This window comes from Gracilinanus agilis, chromosome 1 (assembly GCF_016433145.1).
Source record: "Gracilinanus agilis isolate LMUSP501 chromosome 1, AgileGrace, whole genome shotgun sequence".
Classification (NCBI taxonomy): Eukaryota; Metazoa; Chordata; class Mammalia; order Didelphimorphia; family Didelphidae; genus Gracilinanus; species Gracilinanus agilis.
This window is the reverse complement of record NC_058130.1, coordinates 666,578,239-666,598,539: the sequence shown is the minus strand read 5'-3', so window position 1 is coordinate 666,598,539 and position 20,301 is coordinate 666,578,239. Positions and strand designations below refer to the sequence as shown.

At 36.3% G+C, this 20,301-nt stretch overlaps 1 protein-coding gene across 2 annotated transcripts in view; it reads right to left on the bottom strand.

Annotated features, from left to right (window-relative positions):
* Positions 1–20,301, bottom strand: part of DEPTOR (DEP domain containing MTOR interacting protein) — a 187,418-nt gene that overhangs the window by 135,969 nt on the left and 31,148 nt on the right. The window lies entirely within an intron of this gene.

Below are 20,301 nucleotides of genomic sequence, written 5' to 3'. Positions count from 1 at the left end.
AAACACATATTTAAACATATGCATATATATGTGTATGTATGAAAGCAAGGATGTATACTGATATACACATATAGATGGGCTATATATGTGATACCTTTAAAAGAAACATTGTTAATATGCATACTTTGTCCTTTTTAATCTCTAAATGTAGAGATAAACATAGGGCTCAGTTAGGAAAATCCCAAAGTTATCACTCCCTTTCATCTACACCTCTCACAATTACACTAATTTTTGCTTGCATCCACTCTCTTTCCTAAGATGTTTTCTTTGCCAATGAAACAAAGAACAGTTTGGCCCCTAAGGCCTCCAGCTCCATACAGATCTGTAATAGGGCTGGTGTCTTTTTGACTTATGCAGCACTTTTCCAAGAAGCTCATGTCATTAATTCTGTTTAAACACCACACCTGTGAAGGAGTCAGATGACAAATCTTCTTCCCATCTAACAGGTAAAGAAATTGGCACAGAGGGATTAAAATGACATACGCAAGAGAAATAGGATATCATAGAAGCAATTAAAGAGCACAAGACTTCTCAGTCAAGTAGGCAGTGCTTTCTTAGGTAGGAGAGATTTTCAAATTCCAAGCTCTGATAGTTATACCTTGAGGGGAAACCCTCTAATAAAAAGTCTAATCTGCTAGAAGAGAAGTTTCCATGGTCTAGAATGCAGGGTGCATACCCCAGACTCTTCTTCCCTTTGGGTGATGTGATACAGAAGGTCTAGGTTTCCATCTCCGAAAAAAAATGCAAAGGGAGTTTTGAATTATCTTAGTATAGGGTGTAAAATGTTGATCTAAACCTAATTTTCCCCATACTGTTTCCCAATTTTCCCAGCAGTTTTTGTCAAATAGTGAGTTCTTGTCCCAAAAGCTGGAGTCTTTGGGGCTTATCAAACCTTAGCTTGCTGAGGTCATTTACCTCTGGTCTATTCCATTGATCTACCCTTCTATCTCTTAGTCAGTACCAAATTGTTTTGATGACCACTGTGCTTTATGGTACTACCAGGCCCCCATCATTCACATTTTTTTTCCATTAGTTCCCTTGATAGTCTTGATCTTTTATTCTTCCAGATGAACTTTTGTTATAATTTTTTCTAATTCTGTAAAAAAGTTTTTTGGTAGTTTGACAGGTATGGATGGCATTGAATAAGTAGATTAATTTGTGTAGGATTGTCATTTTTATTATATTGGCTCATCCTACCCAGGAGCAATTAATGTTTTTCCAATTGTTTAGATGTAGTTTTAATTTTGTGAGTTGTGTAGTTGTGTTCCTATAATTCCTATGTTTGTTTTGGCAGATAGATTCCTAAATATTTTATATTGTCTAGAGTGATTTTAAATGGAGTTTCTCCTTCTAACTCCTGCTGCTGAGTTTTGTTGGAAATACATAGAAATGCTGATGATTTACATGGGTTTATTTTGTATCCTGCAACTTTTTTAAAGGTGTTAATTATTTCCACTAGCCTTATACTTGATTTTCTGGGGTTCTTTAAGTATATCATCATATCATCTGCAAAGATGATATGTTTAGTTTAGTTTAGTCTCCTCATTGCCTACTTTAATCCCTTCGATTTCTTTTTCTTCTCTAATTGCTACCACTAGCATTTCTAGTACAATATTGAATAAAAAGGTGATAATAGGCATCCTTGCTGCACTCTTATTGGGAAGTTATTGGGAAGGCTTCTAACTTGTCTCCATTGCAGATGATACTGATGGTTTTACTGTTTATTATTTTGACCCTTCTATTCCTATGCTTTCTCATGTTTTTCAATAGGAATGGGTATTGAGTTTTGGCAAAGGCTTTTTCTGCATCTATTGAGATAATCGTGTGATTTCTGTTGGTTTGCTTTTTGATATGGTCAATTATGTGGATAGTTTTCCTAATATTAAACCATCCTTGCATTCCTGGTATAAATCCCACCTGATCATAGTGAGTAATCCTCATGATCACTTGCTGGAGTCTTTTTGCATCTGTATATATTAAAGAGATTGGTCTGTAGTTTTCTTTCTCAGTTTTTGGTCTGCCTGGCTTTGGAATCAGTACCATACTTGTGTCATAAAAGGAATTTGGTAAAACTCCTTCTTTGCTTATTTTGCTAAATAATTTGCATAGTATTGGGATTAGTTGCTCTTTAAATCTTTGACAGAATTCACTTGTGATAAATATTGGAGGGGATGTGGTAAAAAATAATACACTACTGGTGGAATTGTGAATTGGGCAATTTGGAACTATGTACAAAGTTTTAAATGAATGCCTGCCCTTTGATCTAGGCATACCGCTGCTGAGTTTGTACCCTGAAGAGATAATAAGGGAAAAGACTTGTATAAAAATATTTATAGGGGCAGCTGGGTAGCTCAGTGGAGTGAGAGTCAGGCCTAGAGACAGGAGCTCCTAGGTTCAAACCTGGCCTCAGCCACTTCCCAGCTGTGTGACCCTGGGCAAGTCACTTGACCCCCATTGCCCACCCTTACCAATCTTCCACCTATGAGACAATACACCGACGTACAAGGGTTAAAAAAAAAAAAGTACTTAAAAAAAATATTTATAGTCACGCTCTTTGTGGTGAAAAAAAACCTGGAAAATGGGGGGGGGGTGTCCATTGATTCGGGAATGAATAAACTGTGCTATATATTGGTGACAGGATATTATTGTGCCGAAAGGAATAAAGAAATGGATGAATTCCATGTGAACTGGAATAACCCCCGGGAATTGATGCAGAACAAAAGGAACAAAACCAGGAGAACATTATACATTGAGACTGATACATTATGGCACAATCGAATGTAATGGACTTTTCTACCAGTAGCAATGCAATGACCCAGGAAAATCCAGAGGAACTTATGAGAAATAATGCTATCCACATCCAGAAAAAGAACTGTGGAGCCAGAAATGAATTAGAAAAATACATGATCGACCACATAGTATGACAGGGATATGATTAGGGTTTTGATGTTTAAAGATCTCTCTACTGCAAATATGAATAACATGGAAGTGGGTTTTGAACAATGATACATGTATAACCCAGTGGAACTCCTTCTCAGCTCTGGGAAGAGGAAGGAGAATGTTGGGGTGGGGGATAGGATCATGAATCATGGAACCATGGAAAAATACTCTAAATAAAAACTAAAAAAAAAGATCAGAAAAAAAACATAAAAAGAAAAAAATGCAAAGGGAGAAACAAAGTCAAAACCAAGATCAAGAGGCCCCTAGTCTCCCTCTAATTCATCACAACCTCCACCATCATCAAAGTTTCATTCTGAGTCTCCTCCAGTCAAAAGGGCTACATCAGCATTTCACTCTAGATCTTGGTAAAGATCTAGCTCAAGAGATTAAAGTCCTGAACTCCTTTACACACTTACAAAACACTTTTTTCTTATTCAAAGACATTTTATTTTCCCTATTACATATAATAACAATTTTCAACATAAGGTTTCTGAAATTACAAGATCCAAATTGTCTCCCTCCCTCCTTTCCCTCTCCATTCTCAGAGATGGAAAAGCAATTTCATCTGGGTTACACCCATATTACCATGCAAAACATACTTCCATATTAGTAACTATTGTAAAAGAATACTCATATAAAACCAAAATCCCAAATAAAATCATAAATAATGTGAAATATAGTATGCTTTGATCTTCATTTTACTCCAACAGGACAGAACACTTTCTTATTTGCCAGGCAATTAATTATTCTGTGATGTTAGTACTTCCAGTGTTGGTCTCTTCTCAGGAAAAAGTGCAAACACACAGGGGCATAAAGGAGTCAGGCCATTAGGGCTGCACAAAAGTCAACCAGTGAGGTGAAGGTAGCATCAGAAATTGCTTAAAAGAAGACCAAAGGTACACAGATAGCATACCATTCCCCTTCTACCCAGTATAAAAGGGTAATCTGGCTACTTGCTAAAAATGTCCTATTCAGACCTTCTCCATAGGCTCCAAGCTATCTATTTCTCATTTATAGCATTCTTTCCTCCCTTCTCTCCCCAGGACTGACACAATTCCCTGAGACACCTAGTTGCCCCAAATCTACCACTTCTGAAGGCAACCTATTTCATTTTTTTATATCTCTAATTGTTAGGAAATCTTTCCTGACATTAAACCTAAACTGGCCTCTTCAACCTCCTGACTCTGCCTTCTGAGGACAAAGTAAGTCTAATCCCTCCTCCACACATCAGCCTTTCCAATACTTAAAGATAAATTTCATGTCTCTTCCATCCCCCTTTCCCTACCACCTCAGTCTTCTCATCCAAAATGAACAAGCCCAGTTCCTTCAATCAATCCTCATCTATCAAAGCCCTTCTTTCTCTATTCTTGATGCCTTCCTCTGGACATTCTCCAGCTTATCACTGTCTTTTTTAACCACAGTGTCCAAAGGTGACTGAGCATCCAGCTCAATGGGGGCAAAGTACAACAGCACTCTCCTTCCTATCCCTGGAAACTATGTCTTTCTTAAGGCAGTCCAAGACTGCATTTGTTTTTTGGCTGCCTCATCACATGGCTGACTCATACTGAGCTTACATTTTACTAAAACCCCTAGATCTTTTCTAGAACTGTCCTTTAACCATAATTCCTCCATCTTATTCTTGTGAAGTTGATTTTTTTGTACTCATGTGCAAGTCATTAATATTCATACCTATTGAATTTCATATTATTAAATTCAACCCAAGGCTCAAATCTGTCAAGATCATTTTTTTTGTATGCTAACTCTGTCATTCAGTTTGTCAGTTATCCCTCCCATTATTGTATCATATGCACATTTAATGAACATTCCATATATACCTTTATCCAAGTCAAAAATAAAAATGTTAAATAGCACAGAACAAATCAACCACAGATCCCTCAGGTTCTCTACTAGAGAAGTCCAGCCCCATTGACATTAAACCACTAACAACTATTTTTTAAAATCCTTACCTTCTTGCCTTAGTAACAATTCTTTTTTTTAATTTAATTTTATCTTTATTTCATTCCAGTAACAAACAAAAACACAAAAATAATCTAAGTTTTCCAAGGTTATATGATTCATGTCATTTCCTTCCCCCCTTCTCTCCCCTCTCCCAGGATTGCCAAGCAATTCCACTGGATTATACATGCGTTACCATTCAAAACCTATTTCCATATTATTCATTTTCTTAAGAAAGTAATCATATAAAACCAAAACCCCCAATCATATACCCAAATAAACAAGTGATAAATCATATGTTTTCTTCTGCATTTCTACTCCAACAGTTCTTTTTCTAGATGTGATAGCATTCCTTTTCATAAATCTCTCAGAATTGTCCTAGATCATTGCATTGCTATTAGTAGCAAAGTCTATCACATTCAATTGTTCCACAATGTTTCAATTACTATGCTTAATGTTCTCCTGGTTCTGCTTATTTCACTCTGCATAAATTCATGTAGGCCCTTCCAGTTATCTCTGAAGTCATCCTGTTCATCATTCCTTATACCACAATAGTATTCCATCACCATCAAATATCACCATTTGTTCATTCATTCCCCAATTGAAGGACATCTCCATAGTTTTCAATTCTTTGTCACCACAAAAAGCACAGCTACAAATATTTTAGTGCACACAGATCCTTTCCCATTTCTTTTTATCTCTTTGGGATACAGACCTAGTAGTAGTATTGTTAGATCAAAAGGCAAGCATTCTTTTAAAGCCCTTTGGGCATAATTCCAAATTGCCCTCCACACTGGTTGGATCAATTCACAACTCCACTAGCAAATGCATTAGTGTCCCAGTTTTGCCACATTCCCTCCAACATTTATTATTTTTCTTTGCTGTTATATTGGCCAATCTGCAAGGTGTAAGGTGGTGCCTCAGAGTTGTTTTGATTTGCATTTTTCTAACTAAGAGAGATTTAGAACATTTTTTGCATCATTATTGATAGCTTTGATTTCTTCATCTGAAAACTGCTTATTCATATCCCTTGACCATTTATCAATTGGGGAATGACTTGGTCTCTTATAAATTTGACTTAGTTCATATGAGTTGAGAGATTAGACCTCAGAGAAAGTTGTTATGAAAAATTTTTTCCCAGTTTGTTGCTTTCCTTCTAATCTTGGTTGCATTGGCTTTGTTTGTAGAAAACCTTTTTTAATCTAATATAACCAAAATTATTCATTTTACATCTTCTGATGTTCTATCTCGTTTGGTCTTAAATTCTTCCCTTCTCCATAGATCTGACAGATAAACTTTTCTACATTCACCTAATTTACTTATAATATCACTCTATGTTTGTCACATACCCATTTTGAATTTATCTTAGTATAGGCTGTGAGATATTGATCTAAACCTAATTTTTGCCATTTTCTTTTCCAATTTTCCCAGCAGTTTTTGTCAAATAGTGAGTTCTTATCCCCAAGACTGGGATCTTTGGGTTTATCAAACACTAGATTGCTGAAATCATTTACCCGTAGTCTATTCCATTGATCTACCCTTCTATTTCTTAGCCAGTATCAGACTGTTTTGATCACTGCTTTATAGTAAGTAAAGTTTAAGATCTGGTACTGCTAGACCATCCATCACAGTTTTTTCATTGGTTCCCTTGACATTCTTGACATTTTGTTCTTCCAGATGAGTTTTATTATTATTTTTCTACTTCTCTAAAATAGATTTTTGGTAGTTTGATAGGTATGGAACTGAATAAGTAAATTAATTTAGGTAGGATTGTCATTTTTATTATATTAGGTTAGTCTTCTCATGAACAATTAATGTTTTTCAATTGTTTAGATCTAGTTTTATTTGTGTTTTGTAATTGAGTTCATGTAATTCTTATGTTTGTCTTGGCAGATAGATTCCCAAATATTTTATACTGTTTAGAGTGATTTTAAATGGAGTTTCCTCTTTCTAACTCTAGCTACTGATTTTTGTTGGAAATATATAGAAATGTTAGTGATTAATGTGGGTTTATTTTATATCCTGAAAATTTGCTAAAGTTATTCTTTCCACTAGCTATTTAGTTGGTTTTCCAGGATTCTCTAAGTATCACCACATCATCCACAAAAAACCAGAATGCTTCAGGACTGTTTTTATATATATGTGAAAAGGGCAGAATAATTGGAAGTAAATTTCAGTCTGTAACTCTAAGTAACTTCTACAACCTAGGAAGATTAATTGATTAATTGTGCTTTGTGATTGTTAATTAGGAGAGAATTATCCCTGTTTCCTGGAGGTTTTAATTAAAAATGTTCTTCTTGTCTCATAAAAAGTGTTACCAATAGGAAGGTGCTGGGTTTTCTGGTAAGATGCTGGTAAGATTTCTGAGACTTCTAAGGGGAAGATGCAGCCAAAAAGATGATGTTACTCTCCTCAATTGAGTCTGTCCCTCCACAAACGCCTTTTTTATGAAGATTAAATTGGTATAGTTACAATCTGGGCCCTGCATGGCATCCATTCTTTATGGTTCAAGAGTGATCCTCTTTCCATTTCCCTTAACCTTCACCCTAGAGTCCTTGCAGAATCTTTAATACTGGCTATTATACTATGAATAAAGAAAATAATGTTAGAGCCCAAAAGAAAAAAAATAACTAAGAAATGCCTCCATTAATCAAAAAGATGTACTTCAACAAAACACTCTGACATCGGACACTTTATTGCTAGAAGTAAAAATAATGTGAGGGTGTTCTTTAGGACATCAGAAAAAAATGGGAATTCCATGGTACAAAAATATTATTGAATATTAACTGAATACAAGAATGAAGATTACCATGCTGTAAGAAACTACAAAAATGATGAATACTAAGAAGCCTGGAAAGGCTTATATGAACTGGGGCAAAGTAAAATAAGCAAAATTAGGAAAATAATATACAAAATGACAACAATATAAATGGAAAGAATAGTTACTACAAAAGAGTTGAAAGTGATTGTTGGAAAATTACAAAGCAAAAGTTTGGCCCCAAAGAAGAGATATAAGAAGATCCTTTGAAAATACCCTAAATCAATTAATTAAATAAAATGTTTCAAAGTGGAAAAAAAAAGACATCCTTCCTTAGTCTTTTTTGCAGAAGTGGAAGGTACAAGGGCATATAATTTTGCATATAACATTAGAATTTTCCTGATAAGTCTTACTGATGTTTTCCCTCTCGTATTCATTCTTTTCTTTTTAAATTCTTTGTTATATGGGATAACTATTTGGGATGAAGAAAGAAGGCTCTAAAAATGAAGGTGATATGAGAACAAAATATCAATAAAAGCTAATAAAATATTAACTTAGGTCAAATATCCTGAGAAATATAACCTATGTACTCAGTAGAATATAAACTCCTTGAAAGCAGGAACTGTTTGGATTTTGCCTTTGAATTCCCACTTCCATTGCCCTAGCATGGTACCTGGCATGGAGCAGGTATACTGAATTGAATTCAATCTCAGTGTCATGGCATAGGAGGAAGAGTTAAGATTTAAGGAAGTAAGACATAGGACCTAATTTATGCTCAGGTTAGGAAAGGAGAGGGTCTAAGGTGATAGAGGAGAGACTGTGACCCTGAGGTATTCGGGAGAAATGCTTGTATTTTTGTTATTAATACATCTTTGAAGTATATATCCCTTTGCAAAGGGTGAAAAAAAAAACAACTAAGGAAGAAATGGACTAGTCAGGCCTATAGAAGGAAGGGAAAGGGACAAAGGGAAAAGGTCTGAGGGAGCCACAATAAGTCAAGGCAGATCTTTCAACTTTTGCTGAGGTTGGGCCCATCTATAGTTCTTTCCTTCTCTCCAAACTATATCAATCATCCATCTTATGGGGGAGAAATCACAACTCTGAAAGCTAGCCTAGGGAAACTGCAAGCTGAGTAATCAGTAAAAAACGTCACTCTGGATTGGCTGAGAAGACTTCTGAGGCCATGATACTGCTTGTGGGTGAAGGGACTTCAGAGAAAGAGAAACATGGAATTCAAAGAATATGGAGGAATGTGATGGCATGAACTTTCTAGATGACTAATTAGAGAATCCATTCATTGATCTATATTACCTAATGTTTCAACATGCCAGTGTCAGGTTGAGGTAACGAATAACTAAAACTCATTTACAATTAAGCATAATTAAATCAACCCAATTCAATAAATATATATTAAGTGCTCTATGAAAGGCATAAATAATCCTAGGTACAAAGATGAAACAACACAAAATTCTTACCCTTAAGATGCTTTTAATAATAATAAATGATTAACATCAGATTCTTTCCTATTCTGATAGTGAGAATGGGTAAATTTGTAGGTGGCTGACTATTTAATAGTCCAGGTATGACAACTATAAACTGAGGCATGATCTCTACAGAATTTATGCCCTAAGGGTAATCATACCTGAAGGGTTCTATGCTCTTCAATCAAGATAATCTTTATTAAGTAAGGACCTACATGCTCTTGTGAAGCAATTTAGCCTAATGTTAAAAAGCTCAAAGCTGGAGACCACAACCAGTTGCATATATAATTCTAAGGAAGGGAGGAGGGGAGAGGGGATGGAAGGGGCAGATCTAGGGAGGGATCCAGGTATGGTATAAGCAGAGAGTTTCAGGAATGAGGGTGATGGATGTACAGGAACAAGAGGGATACCAACAAAAACAAAGACTTGCTTAGCCTTTTCCAATACATTAATATTGATTCTAAGACAAAAGGTAAGGATTTAAAAAAAAAACAAAGACTCTTTGGTACATATTTTAGGATACAAAAACATTTTCTGAAAAATAAGTAAATGTGGGATAATTAGGAATCCAGGCTTTGGAATACAATGAAATACAGAGCCATCAAATTACCTGAACCAGCAGGTACCCATCAAGGTTAGATAACAGTAAAACAGTTTTAAAATGACTTAGGCTGGCATAAATAGACTGCTAATCTCAATGTTTTCTTGTGGGATGAAGAATATTTTCATGGAACTAAAAGAGCTGGGATGAAGTAGTTCCATGGTCACTGGGAGTTTATACCTGGTCATTATCCATGGTTGTGAACTTTTCAAGCATTCTGTTTCCTTACTAATTCAATCAATCTCACACAGCTTCATCACCTATTGGGTAACTCCAGCAAATTAAGATAATTAGCATATTCATTTTCATATAATAGATTGATGTCAAGTTGAAGACTGTGTAGAGTAGATGGGCCACAGAGCTTTCCATTCTTTTGCTTATCTTATTTAGCATTGGAATAAAGTTAAGTAAGGCATGCTTACCAAAACTGTGGATGACATACTACTGAGAAGGATTAATAATCTCTCAGATGACAAATTGAAGATTCAAAAAGGCTGGGAAGATGGAATGATGGGCCAAAACTAATGGGATAAAGATGAATAGGGATAAATGTGAAGGTTAAAAAAATCAACAACTGTACAACAGGATGGAAGAGATGTGCATGGCTTAGCAACAGCACGTGTAAAAAGAACAAGCATATTTTAGTTGGCTGTAAGCCAACAAATTGATGTGGCAGCCAAAAAAGTGTAGTCACTCAGGCTACATTAATAGATGCATCATACCCTCAAAACAACAGAGGAAATGGTCCAAATGAACTCTACTAGTCATATCTCATCCAAGTTCTATATCAAGTTCTGAGTGCTACAGTTTAAGAGGGATTTTAGCAAACAGAAATGGATTTAAAAGGATGACTGCACTGAGAAAAAAAATCTAAAAACTATATATGAGGAATGGTTCGAGGAACTGCCCTGAAGAAGTAAACATTGCCTGTATTTAAATCCTGCATTTTTCACTTACTAACTGTGTGATCATAGGCAAGTTCCTTCCCCTTTCTGGACTTATTTTTTTCTCTTTACCCTGAAGAAGTTGAAACATATGAGTCAACACACTCTCCTTCCTTGTAGCTCTAAAAATCAGTGAATCTGTATTGCTTTTTGTTTTGTTGTTCAGTCCTTTAACCTTTAAGGTTTTCTTGGCAAAAATCTTGGAGTGGTTCACTATTTCCTTCTCCAGCTCATTTTATAGATGAGGAGACTAAGACAAACAGGATTAAGTTGCAGGAGTCTAACTCCCACAGGTCCAGGAAATCTCAGTGGTGGGACAGCATCAGTGTGTTAAGACAAATGAGAGACAGTCTAAACTTCAACCAGGCAGGCATCATGAATACTGCTCTGGTCTGCCTTGAGTAAGGTTTATTTTTATACACTTTTTTATACACTTTGAGATCACACATAATGTTGGCATGGAAATTCATTTTCAACATACATCTTTTCTGGGAGATAATGAATAAGTCATACATTAACTTTGTTACTAACAACTCTTCATTCTCCAGTGACTTTCAATATTTTTCAAGGTGTGTTTGACGTATCTCTTGGGCTACAGTGGTGGGAACGTACAGGCTTTTTCGTGGGAGACAATTCTCCATATATCATCCGTTGTTCTTTTATGTTAACGTACCATACCTAATCAGGGATCAGGGAGGGGGGAAACTTGGAGACTGTTCTAGCCTGTTTTTGAAGGCACCTATGTATGGGAGTTTTTAAATCTTTAACATTAACTCACTATTTGCTAGTTTGTTGTGAAGTGACTTCTAGGGGAATTTCTGTATTATTACATGTAAAGGTGGGAATTTCCTAAGAGTCTATAGGGGACCTGTGAGGGTTCTAGTAACAGCTTTTACTGTTCTTCTGATTTTCCCTGGGGCTGAGTAGGGATATTGATCACAATAATTCCAATAAGGAGTCACACAGGGGTATCTGAGTGAGGGGTTTCCATCCTTCCTGAGGCTGCCATGCACTCCCTTGAGGTCCGTCCTGTGACCATGTCAGACAGGGTGGGTTTGATGGTCCCCAGCATTAACTGACTTGCCTAGAGCCATATGGCTAGAAAATGTCTGAGGCTACAGTTGAACTCAGAAAGATGAGTCTTAAGCACTATGCCACATAAATCCCAATTCAACCTTTGAGAAAACTTCCTGTCTAGAAAAGGAATATACTGGCTCTGGAGATAGTTAGCACTGCTTAAACAGAGATTAGATAACTATGTGCCAAATATTGTAAAGAAGTTCCCTGCCTGGTTAGGAAGTTGGTCAAGACTATATGAGAACGGCCTCAGACACTTCCCAGCTGTGTGACCCTGGGCAAGTCACTTGACCCCCATTGCCTACCCTTACCACTCCTCCACCTATAAGTCAATACACAGAAGTTAAGGGTTTAAAATAAAAAAAAATAAAATAAAAAAAAGACTATATGAGAAGTAGGGCATAGGGGAAAGAGCAATGAGTCAGAGGACCTGGGTTCAATAACTTCTGCCACTTACTTTCTATATAACTTGAGCAGGTCATTTACCTCCTCTGTACCTCAGTTTCCTCAGTTGTAAAATAAAAAGGGGTAGACTAGAGCAATGGTGTTAAACTCAAATGGAAACAAATCCTTGTGGGTCTATATTAACTTAGAAAACCAAAAATTAACATTATCTATGTTCCATTATATTTTCATTCATTTTGGAGAACATTTCCCAACAATATTTTCATACTGTTGGCCACACCATGGAGTTCTGTCAGCCTTAGGGCCTTGAGTTTGACCCTTTGGGACAGAATGATCTCCAAGATCCCTTTTAGTGCTCTATGAACCTATGATTTCTCCTCTCTTTTCTGGCTCTCTGAGTGTATGATTTCGTTTAGTAATTCTGAATACTAGATTCAAGGCAAGAAATTTAGGTTCTAGTCTTGCCTCTGTCACTCACTAGAGGTGTGACCTTGAGCAAATTATGTTACCTTGAGGCATTTAGGTTGCACAAATTATGGAATCAGAAAAACCTGAGTTACCAGGAAGATAACCTCAACCTCCAGAAGCCTTAGTTTCCTCATCTGTAAAATGGTGCTAATAATAGCACCCACCTCAAAGGATAGTTATAAGGATTGAATGAGATAACTCTTCTGCAAATCTTAAGATTCTCTATAAATGCTAACTACTAAAATTTTTATTGCTAAACTCTCTAATCTTTGGTTTTCTCATGCTTAAAATGAAGGGGTTAGACAGGATTGCCTCTAAGGCCCCTTCCAGCTCTGATTTTATGAATACACTGATTAACCTAGAGAACAAGTCCTCATTCTGAAGACCAAAATAGATGAAGCAACTTCCTGCACATTTTGTACTGAAAAGCTCCACCACAAAAACCATGGGGCCAAGGCAGCCCAAAAGAAGTTTTCTTTCTTTTGAGCTACCAAACAAGGAGGATATTAAATCAACTCTTGTTCCAAACATGCCATGCAGGCATCATATAGGGTTACTGCCATCTATTTTCAGGGCACAGAACAGATGTTCTCTTTCTGGAACCTGTCAGTGTCAAGCCTGTACCATAAGAATAGAGTCAAGGTTTCTCTGGATGTAAAAATAAATCCCTCAAGAGACATTTGGAGAGCCATTTGTCTTTCTCCCATCAAGCCTTTCCAGTGACATCTGTAACCTGGTGGTTGGAATGGTTTTTCAGTTCAGCAGCCTGTAAATGATCAATAAATCAGTAGATTGATTGAAATCCTTCTTCAGCAATAAAAGGCTGCCTCTGGCCACAATAATCATTCTAAGAAGCTTCGTGCTGGTCTCAGTTCTGCAACTCAATGACAGTGAAAAACAACAGAAAATGGGGTCATTCCATTAGATGAAAATGCAAAAGAAAAGTTTTTACTCTTCATGTGTAGGACTACTTCTATAAACCTTGACAATCAGAGACAACTATCTATAATCCAGCCCTACCCATCCTAGCCCAACTATCTCCCCACAGACACACACCCTGCCCCTGACTGACTGACTTAATGAATGCAGAATTTTATTTCCTCCCTATCTGAGTTCATACTGTTCCCACCAACCAGTAGGTTCTCTCCTTCTCTAGTCTGCCTCAAAATCACATCTATTCTGGTCATAGACACCTTTCATATCTTTTCCAAACCGTTCCCATAATTTCAACAACACTTATCTACAGAGTATTTGCCTTGATACTTAATCAAATATTGCCTTTAATTGTTATTCCTGCTTTCCTGTCCAAGTGCCCAGTGTTTGTCTCCTCAGCTACACCATTAACTTAAAAGCAAAGACAATAATCTATGTGCATGTACATTTACAATATCCCACATGCATCTTAAATGTCTCCAATTGGGTATTGTTGTGTCACATGATTTAAGTTTGGATTTTTAAAAATTGGTTATTAATTTTCAAAACTAATCTTAAGTTTTATTTAATTTATCTGATGAATGATTGAATAATCAATAAATGTTGAGTTTTAAATTTCTCACATGTAATTGGGGGAAAAAATAAAACATTATTTAAAAAGCATAATGCTAGTAAAGTGCTTGAATTGCACTATGAAGACTTGAGCTTTAATATTTCAGTGAAAAATTTTAATAATACTTTGATGATAACTAATTAGAATAAATTTTTTTAACCATCAAAAATAAGATAAAATTCCCTGGGCGTACTCCATAATGAAATGTATTGTACATGCCAATAATCGTATATTTCCTTTTTTCTTCCACAGAATCATAGAACTTCAGAGAAGGAAAAGTCTTCACTGGCCCTCTAGTCTGGCCTATAGAAGAAATCCCTACTTAAATAAATAAATACACACACACACACACACACACACGCACACACACACGCACACGCACACACACACACACACACACACACGCACACACAGAGAAAGGAATTGGTCAGCTATACACAAATGAGAGATCACTACCTACCTCCTCAGAGCAGACCCATATCACTTTGGCACAATTTTAGAACTCAATAAATTCTACTTCCTGAATTAAAGCAAACAGGAGCAATCTTAAAAGTGTATTGCAAAACATAACTCAGATGCCTATACCATGACATTCTTTGGTACATGTCCAGGAATTCAGGTTGAATAAGGCTGTCTGTAACCTCTACATAGCCGCAACAGCTTCTCACAACAGGTATGAATCCATCAAATAAGTCAGTCAATAATTATTTAATAAGTACCTACTGAGTGCCAGATACTGTGCTGAGCACTAGAGATATAATGAAAGGCAATCCTGCCCTCAGGGAGCTCACACAGGAAAGGAACTTAGAAATTACCTTTCCATAGGCTCATAAATCTAGAACTGGAAGGGGTCTTAAAGGTCTGGGTATAGCTTTTGATCCAGCAATACCACTATTAGATTTATTTCCTATGGTGATCAGGGAGAAAGGAAAAGAACCTACACTTTCTAAAATATTTATAGAAGCTCTCTTTTTGGTGGCAAAGAAGTAGAAATTGAGGGGATGTCCATCAATTGGGGAAAGGCATAAATTGTGGCATATGATGGGGATGGAATAATACTCCTCCCTAGAAAATTTACAAGTTAATAATGAAAAAATAAGGAAAGACCTATGTGAAATTAGGAAGAGTGAAATGAGCAGAATCAAGAAAACATTATATACAGCAAGAGAAAGTGTTTGAAGAATGATTTGTATATGTCCACCTCTAGAGAAATGATAAATAGAAATAAGTAAGATGAAGTTTTTTATATACATATCTCTTTGTCCAACGATGCCTTCTTTAATGGAGGGAAGGGAAGGAGTTAACTGTCTATTTTAATGTAACAAATAAATTAATTAATTTTAAAAGCTGAGGTCCTTTTAATTTATTTATCATTTAAGTCGTCCCTGCCCAAATTCTCACTGGGATTGGAACCCAGATCCTTTGGCTACGAAGTAGGAAGTGCAATTAATCAGAAGTCAAAGGAGTCAGATTCAGATCCTAGACTCTGCCATTTACTATTTTCAAGGCCCGAGGAAAATCACATCTCTGTTATCAATTGTCAAATGAGGGAGTTGAACTAGAGGTCCTTAAGAGTCTCTGCCACCTCTAATTCTGATATTATGATCCTAAATTACCATAGTCTCTCCTTTTGAAATGAAGAGTGATATTCTACACCTAATGTCCCAAGGAATGCACTGAGAATTTAAAAGAATGTCTCACTGGGCTAAGAGGTTAAGTAGAGATAATGATAGAAATAATATAAAAATAGTATATTAATAATAATAGCTAGCCTTTATGTAGTGCTTTAAGGTTTGCAAAGGGCTTTACAAATGTTGTCTATTTGATCCTCTCAATAGCCCAATTTACAGATGAGGAAATTGAGTCAGAGTTGAAGTGTTTTACCCAGGATAAATCATATAATTAATAAATATATGAAGGTGGAACTTAGGGCTTCCTGACTCTAGGTCCATGTTTTCCACTATGACACCTAGAAATAGATGCTTTTAAAATAGCACCGACATTTAAATTTAGCTTCATCATCCCAAAACAGCATGGCTTAGTGGAAAGAGCTGGCCTATGGGGGGCTAGAAGACCTGAGTTCAAATCCTGTCTCCAATACACATTAGTTTTGTGGTCCTGGATATTTAAACCCTCTGTGCCCCAGGTAACTCTAAAATGAAAAAGTAAACTTTGATCTACAGGGATAGGGGGAGTTCCTCAGCAGGCTGTTCCATAAAATCAGTATAACATTTCTCTCCAGAATAGTTAGATCAGTTCACCACTTCGCCAATATAATAATACCAATTATTATTACAAATTTCTTAAAGTCTTTCACTAGTTCTGTAACAGTTTTTTCTGTACAGAGTTAATCAGACACTGTACTCTTGGCATAGTGAGAAGAGCATGACATAGTAGTGTTGGACTTGGAGACAGGAAGAACTGGTTTCAAATCCTGACCCTTATATATACCACTTGTGTCACCCTGGGCAAATCACTTAAATCTCTCTCTCTGTGCCTCCATTTCTTCTTTTATAAAATAAAGGCATTGGACCCTTCCGATTTTTATAAATTTTTAATTTAAATGTTCATAAACTTTTTTAATAAAATTTTAATAAATTTGTATATTGTATAAATATTTATATTTTATAAAATAAAGGCAGGTAGAGACCCTTCCAGCTCTAAATCTATGATCCCACAAGACCTAGAGTTTTCATAGTGCCTGGTAGTGTTTCAAACATTTCCAGACTTTCATTGAAAACGACACTGATTTTAAAAAGTAGCTTTCCTTAAAGTCTTGTCAGATTTCAGCAACAATCTCCTGACAGCTGTCACTTGTACCTGTTATATTTGACTTAGACTCAGTAATTTTTATAATGGTGACAGCAATCAAGCAAATTCTATTAAATACTCTAATTAGGCTAATAATGGGATATACACCATTAATGCCAAATGGGAAATCTGGAGATGGTTAGAATTCTGGAAGGCCTTTTAAAAGATTGCTCTGACTTTTTCATGCACATGAGACTGCACCTGTCTCCAATCTCGGTATATTTTACATCTGTTCTCCTAAAAATAAGATGCAGGCAACAAAGCCATTTCTGCATAGCACCAGTAAAGGTCTCCATTTGTGAAGAGCTCAGAGGTCCATAGTGTGTGGTTTGTAAATTAGCCATTGGCATCTACTTAAGCCCAGAGCTCTGACCTTGGCCTCACTGCCTCACATGGAAATTATACTCCCGGGAAAGAAATAATCTCAGGTGCCAGAAAGATCATCATCCATTACAATAAGACTTCTCAGTATGTTCAAAACAAAACAAGGTGTACAGGCGAAAAAAAGTTTCCAGTTGAGTTCACAGTGGAGCAGAGGGAGAAACAGTTCAAGTTGGAGATAGTTATGAATTCCTGAAGTCTTTCTTTAAAGGGAGGAGTTGTAGATAACAAGTAGGTCTTACCCAGAATTAGAGGCACTCAGACAGAAATTTGATAGCCAAGCAAACATCTTAAATACTGCCATAAAATTAGCATTGAGGAAGTTAAAAATTAAAAACAAAAAAAAAAGAACATAGGCTTTAATGCTGGCCTGGAGGATAGGTAAACTGATTTGTAGGTGCTTAATGATTAATTCTTTAGCCGTGACACAAAGCATACAAAACCAAATATATATATGCCACGCAACTATTCTTACTGCTCAGTTTACTGCCAGAGATCCATTTTTAATGATTTCTCTTCCTCTCTCATCCTTTCAACTTTCGCCTTTCTCTGTTTGGATTGCTGCCAGAAATATCATTATCAGTTGCTGTTCTTGGCCATCCAATTCCGAAAATCTTCCACCAATGGTTTAACATTCATCTTAGGAGTCAATGCTACCCTCCTAGTTTGCAGTCAGCTCTTCTGCTTCTGTCTGCCCTACTCCCACCACTCACCACTACTCCAGCCCTGATCCCTATGCTACGGTCAGGTTATTTTGCTTATACCTTTCTCCATTTATTCATTCTGGTTCATCTTGATTCCCTGACCTAACTCTAACCTTGGACAGATTACCAAGTATCAAAGTATAACTCAAAACTTATCTCATCCATGAAAGCTTTCCTTTGAACAAGGTTGTGACATCAGACTATGACTCAACTCATCCAATGAAACTTTACTTAACCATGGACAAGGGTACCACAGTTGAAAATAACTTTATTTATATGATGAGTTTTATTACCCAGAATAACTGGATTCCTCCAATCAAATCCACTCCTGTTATGGCATGGAAGTGATCAGAGGCTGTCAACTGGTGACACTTAATAGAGCATGGTATGAAAGCCAGTCTACAAGAGGCCCAAGAGAATAGAAGTAGTGAAGAAGTACTTCCAGTTGAACCTCAAAGGGCAGGAGCTTTCATTTTAGTATTCCTGTCCCACCCACAACATATCTAGCACAGTGTCTAGAACATAGTTGGTATTTAATAAATGTTTCCTGAACTGAACTGAGCTTTTTTTTGAGACAGATTTTTCAAGTACATACCAATAAAATTATCTGTGGAAAAGAATAATGTCTAATAATTTTTTAGGTGGTAAAGGAGAGAAGGGGAGAATTTGTTATTTCAGAGGTTGAAGAAAGTCCTTCTGCCAATGCATGTCAGTAACTGAGTTATAACTTTAAATCCTCAAGAATTTCTGGGAACACAAGAAGTTATTTTTACCCAGTTGGGGTCAAATAGTCAATATATATCAGACGGAACTTGAACTTGATTCTTCCTGACTCTAGGGCCAGCTTTCTATCTACTTTGTCACCCTACTCTTCAAATGATCATTATATAAATTGTAGTGCTTTAAGATGAGCAGAGCACTTTTTTTTCCCAATAGTCCTGTGAGGTCAGGTCAGCATCATTCTAAACCTCATTTTACAGACGAGGAAAACAAACACAGAGAGAGGAAGTGGCTTGGCCAACATCAAAAAGGTAGTGAATGAAAGAGCTAGGACTCAAAATCAGGATCTCTGACTGCAAATTCAATTCTCTTTCCAAGGGACTATATTACCTCTTTTTTGTCTACAAAGAGAAAAAGAGAAAAAAGTATTTAAATACATGCATATATACAAGTGGTGAGACAGTGAGCAAGAGTGAGAAAAACTATGAGGGAGAAGAAGAAAGAAAGTTCAATGAGAGGTGTGAGAAATGAAAGAGTGTGAGAGAAAGAGAAAGCAGGAAAGAGGGAAATATATTCTGTGTGTGTATATATTATATACACACACACACGGAATAGAAGAGAGAGGTAGAAAGAGAGAGAAAAGAGAGAAGGAAAGAAAAGAGGGAGGTAAAGGGAAAGGAGAGATTGATTTAGAGAATTCCCACGGTCAGGAAACTTACCCTACCAATGCAGGATGCCACTATCACTACATCAGGCATCTTGGGCAGCTGCCTGAGAGACTGAGTAATTTTCATGGGATGACACAATACATACATGCACACATACACACGAGTCCTCTGAAATTTATTGTAGAGATCTGTTTAACTCGCCATCAACCCAGTTCTCCATCGAGTAACAAAATACTGGACCAAAAATACTATAACAAAACTTGGCTTATATATACATACCACCTTTCCATTGTTATGCAAATTCAAAATAAATGTTTCTTGAATGCTTCCCAGAAAAGATATTTTGCCCTTTATTTTGTATGACAGATTATTTCTGTTGCAACAACATCATACACTCTCCAGATGCAAAGTAAAGCAAGAAAATGCATTTTAAATACTTTCATTAAAAGTAAGAATCAAAAAGTAATTCATTTTCTCTTCCTGGTTACACAAGAGCTATTTACCATTTATATTGTCCTTTGTTTTGTGTCAAGCCATTTTATATCATTTTTATTAGTTTTACAATATCACTTTTATAAGTTACTCATCAAGGCTACCATATGATTAACCTTTTTAAACAAGAGTATTATCCTAATAATACAGAAAGATAAATTATATAAGTGAGTGGCCCTGGTAAATAAATTAAGGACCAGAAATAGAAGTCAAAGTTTCACAAGTCCTGCAACTTATTAATGTGACCTTGGGAAAATTGCTTGACCTCCCTCTGTGAGGCATAGGTTCTTTCATCTCTGGGATGTAAGTGTGTACATAAAACAAATAATTCTTCATTATTCCAGTCTTA